The following is a 4,797-nucleotide window of genomic DNA, read 5'->3' as shown; positions in this document are numbered from 1 at the left end:
GTTTTCTGTTTAGGAGAATCTGAGGCTTGTGTTTTTAGATCATTACTCAAAGCCTTTCTGCAGGACTGGTTTCCAGCTACCCTCCACAAGCTCAGCTCTAGTAATTCACCTTAATGTAACTTCTGTTGGGGATAATGGACCATGCATTTTTTATTATAAGTCCTCTTACATACCTACTTGCACAGCAGTTTTACGGAACGGTTTATAGTAACTGACTCTATGGATTGCAATTATTCTAAGAATTTCTAGTAGTAGGTCTGCCATCAGTGAAGAAGAACCCAAGAAGAACTGACCATTCTATGAAATCAATCCATTCATTTTGTTACTTTTTTGAAACTTACTTTTTATGGCTATGCTATCTACTTAATATTAACCATGACTAGTTCGTTTTCCTAAATTGATCTATATATTGAGTGCAATCTCAGCTTCAATCTGCAGGTCATGTAAAGGAGAAATGAAAAAGGGAAAAAAATAATGACTTTATTTAGGCATTTTGAAAAAATTTTAAGAACCCATAATATAAGAATAAACAATGAAAACAGATTAAGCATTTTTTGCATAATATTAAATGTATAAAATTGCATTGTATGCTTTAAAATATATGCAATTATAAATCAACAGAATAAGTATGGTGGTTTATTTGAAGAAACTATGTTTGTAATTAATTCCAAAGCATTTGCATTATTGAAAGTGTTGAGTGTAATAAAATAAGAATATATTCTAGGTTATTTAGCATTATGAAATTTTTGCAATAGGATACAGAACTGAAGGTGATAAAAAAAATACATGCAGCAAAATAGTGGTGATAATAAAGAGTTTGGAATTTCAAAAAAAAAAAAAAAAAGAAATACATCTAACCAGAAAAGACACTAAGAAACTGAAAGTGAAGGGATGGAAAAAGAAATTTCATGCCAATGAACAAAAAAAAAAAAAAGGCTGGGGTAGCTATCCTAGTTTCAGATGATATAGAATTCAATGTGACAAACATCAAAAGGGACAGGGAAGGACATTTTATATTGGTGAAAGGATTGATGAATCAGGAAGTAACTACCATTGTAAACATCTATGCACCAAATTCAAACGCTCCTAGCTACGTGAAACAATTACTTATAGACTTAAAGGGAGATATAGATGAACATACGATAATAGTGGGAGATCTGAACACCCCATTAACACCAACAGACAATTCAACAAAACAATAGAACTCAACAAAGAAACAACAGAGCTAATACAAACACTAGAACAACTGGACTTGGTAGACATTTATAGAACTTTTTATCCTAAGACTACAGATTATACATTTTTTTCAGCAGTGCATGGCACCTTCTCCAGTATTGACCACATAATAGGACAAAAAGCAAATTTAAATAACTTCAGAAGATAGGAATCATACCATGTACCTTCTCAGACCACCACGGAATGAAATTGGAAATCAATAATTCAATATGCCCAAGGAAATTTAGAATCTCTTGGAAATTGAACAATATGCTATTAAACAAACAATGGGTCAGAAAAGAAATTAAAGACAAGATAAAAAAGTAAATGGAAACCAATGAAAACTCTGACAAAAGATTCCAAAACTTGTGGGACACTGCCAAAGCAGTGCAACAGGGTAAGTTCATCGCAATTGGAGCTCATGTCAAGGCCCAAGAAAAGCGCCAAATACAGGAATTAAGCACACCTCCAGGACTTGGAAAAGCAGCAACAGATGAGCCCCACACACAATAGGGAGCAAGAAATCATCAAAACAAGGAAGGACATAAACCAAATTGAAATAAAAAAGTATATGCAAAATCAATGAATCAGGAGAATGCGGAAGATGGCCGACCATAAAGAGCTGGTGTAGGGCAGTGTGGGGACAGAGGGGAACTGATCCAGCAGAGAAACAAACCAGGAGACACAGAAATGAGGGGATAGGTGTAGGAAGGTCACTGGAGTTCTCTGAAGTAAGAAGATCTACACAGCATGTTGAGACAACGATAAAAAGGAAAAAAAGAGGGGACAGCACGCCGTGAGAATTTTGGTGAGTTGCGATCCCAGAAACGTGCCTCCCAGCAGGTCAGCAACTTTGAGAGAGTGCAGAGCAGACTGGAGCTGCGCTCTGGGTCCGGGTTACAGTAATCCCCAACTCGGCTCCGAAAGGTTGACTAACTGCAAAAGTCTCCAGTGGAAACTGCTGCTGAGCTCAGCCTGAGCATTAGGAGCGGGGCAACACTTGGCAGAGCCTCCCTGACTCCCATGGCTCTGCTCCCAATGGCAGAACACCTTTGAGAAAGTGCAAAAAAAAAAAAAAAAAAAAGAAAGAACAGCCTTGTAAAGGGGGCAGGGCAGGACTGTGAACTTGAATAGATCCCCTGCTGTGTTCAACTCAGCAGGAGACCCTGAAGCAAAGCCGGTTCTGCAGGACCTCAGGCAAGTTCTCCTAGCGGACCTGTGTCCTGAGGTGGCTCAGAGGCCCCAGCTACACACGGCTCCCGCGGGACAGGCTCTCTAGACCTGTGGCCTGACGTGGCGAAGAGGCCCTAGCCACACGCGGCTCCCACCCAGAGCCCAAGAGGCGGGACACGGCTCTGTAGACTTGTGTCCTGAGGTGGCGCAGAGGCCCCTACTACACGCGGCTCCCACCCCGAGCCCAAGAGGCGGGACCGACTCTGTAGACCTGTGTCCTGAGGTGGCACAGAGGCTCTGAGCCCAAGAGGCAAAACACAACTCAGCAGAGTCAACGAACTCAGACGGAGGTGTGGAGCAGTGTGGCTTCCAGTGAGGCAACGACTTTGAGTGGGAGCTGCAGGGGGAAGGCCTGGCACTAGGGCTGGGACATAGAGTCTCCTGACCCAGCACGGGGCTGTGGTCTGCAAACTCCGAACAACAAGCAGCTGGAACCCCGTGCTGTGCTTAGCTATACTTAGGCCAACACTCCATACAGCATTTGCAGGATCAGACTTTCTATAAGCTACAGCACAGAGGGCAACGGCTCTGGACAAGAAAGTCAGAGGCTAAAATCCCAAAATGGCAAGAAACAACAACACAATGAGGAGAAATATCAGAAAAGGTAATGACTCAGAAGAAAGATCAAGCATTTCACCCCAAAACAACCAAAAACTAATCTCAATACATGAGATGCAAGATGATGACATAGAGGAATTACCAGAGAAGGAATTTAAGAAACTAGTGATGAGATTCATCAGAGACAGCGAGAAGCGCTGGGAAGAGTCCAAGGAATTTGAAAACCATATCATTGCAGAAATAAATCAAGTCAAAAAGGGAATCCTCGATATAGAACACAAAATTGAAAGCCTAACCAACAGAATGAACACAGCAGAGGAGAGAATATCAGAATTGGAAGACATTCAGAATGAAAGGCAGCAGTTCATCAAACAGTAGGAGACAAATATAGAGAAAGCAAATAGGTCCACACAGAAAATGAAAGACAACCTCAAAAAATCAAATATTAGAATAATAGGCCTTCCAGAGGGAGTGGAAAAGGAGATAGGCTTGCAAAGGATCTTCAATGAAATAATACAGGAGAACTTCCAGAACACCGGAAATATAAATCCAGCACAAATCCAGGAAGGTCAGAGGACCCCCAATAGAGTCGACCCAAAGCGATCCTCACCCAGACATGTGGTCCTCAAACTGCCTTCAAGCGAATAAAAAGAAACAATTCTAAGACAAGTAAGAAAAAAGGATAAGATTACTTTCAGAGGAAGGCAAATCAGAATCACAGCAGATCTCTCAGAAGAAACACTCCAGGCAAGAAGAGAGTGGGGCAAAACCTATCAAATCCTGAAACAAAACAACTGCCAACCAAGAATAATGTACCCGGCAAAACTCTCATTTGTATTTTAGAATGAAATTAAATATTTCAACAGCAAAGAAAAACTAGAAGTATACACTAGCATGAAACCGGCCCTAGACAACCACCTCAGGAAGGTGCTAAACACAGAGAGAAAAAATGAAAACCAAAATCAAAGATGGCAAATACGAAGACCTCCCCACTAAAATTCATAAGAGGACAGTCAACCAGGCAGAGACTCTAATAGTCGCAAATACACACTTGCACACTTACACACACTCATGGCAGCTCAAAATCAATTTCTCTCAATATTATCTCTAAGCACAAATGGCCTAAACTCACCAATCAAAAGACACAGATTAACAGACTGGATCATGAAACAGAACCCATCAATCTGTTGCCTACAAGAGACACATCTAACCAGAAAAGCCTCTAAGAAACTGAAAGTAAAGGGATGGAAAAAGATATTTCATGCCAATGGATGAGAAAAAAAGGCTGGGGTAGCTGTTCTAATCTCAGATGACCTAGACTTCAAGCTGACAGACATCAAAAAGGACAGAGAAGGACATTATATAATGGTGAAGGGTCTGATCCATCAGGAAGTAATTACAATCGTGAACATATATGCACCTAATACCAATGCACCTAGCAACGTGAAGCAATTACTTACAGACTTAAGGGGAGACATAGATACACACACAATAATAGTGGGCGATCTTAACACTCCGCTAACAACTATAGACAGATCAACAAAACAAAAACTCAACAAAGAAACAACAGAGCTCATACAAACATTAGAACAACTGGACTTGGTAGACATTTATAGAACTTTTTACCCCAAGGCCACAGATTATACATTTTTTTCAGCAGTACATGGCACCTTCTCCAGGATTGACCACATGATAGGACACAAAGCAAACCTAAATAACTTCAAAAAGATACGAATCATACCATGTACCCTCTCAGACCACCACGAAATGAAATTGGAAATCAGCAATTCA

This window comes from Ochotona princeps, chromosome 24 (assembly GCF_030435755.1).
Source record: "Ochotona princeps isolate mOchPri1 chromosome 24, mOchPri1.hap1, whole genome shotgun sequence".
Classification (NCBI taxonomy): Eukaryota; Metazoa; Chordata; class Mammalia; order Lagomorpha; family Ochotonidae; genus Ochotona; species Ochotona princeps.
This window is presented reverse-complemented; position numbering follows the sequence as displayed.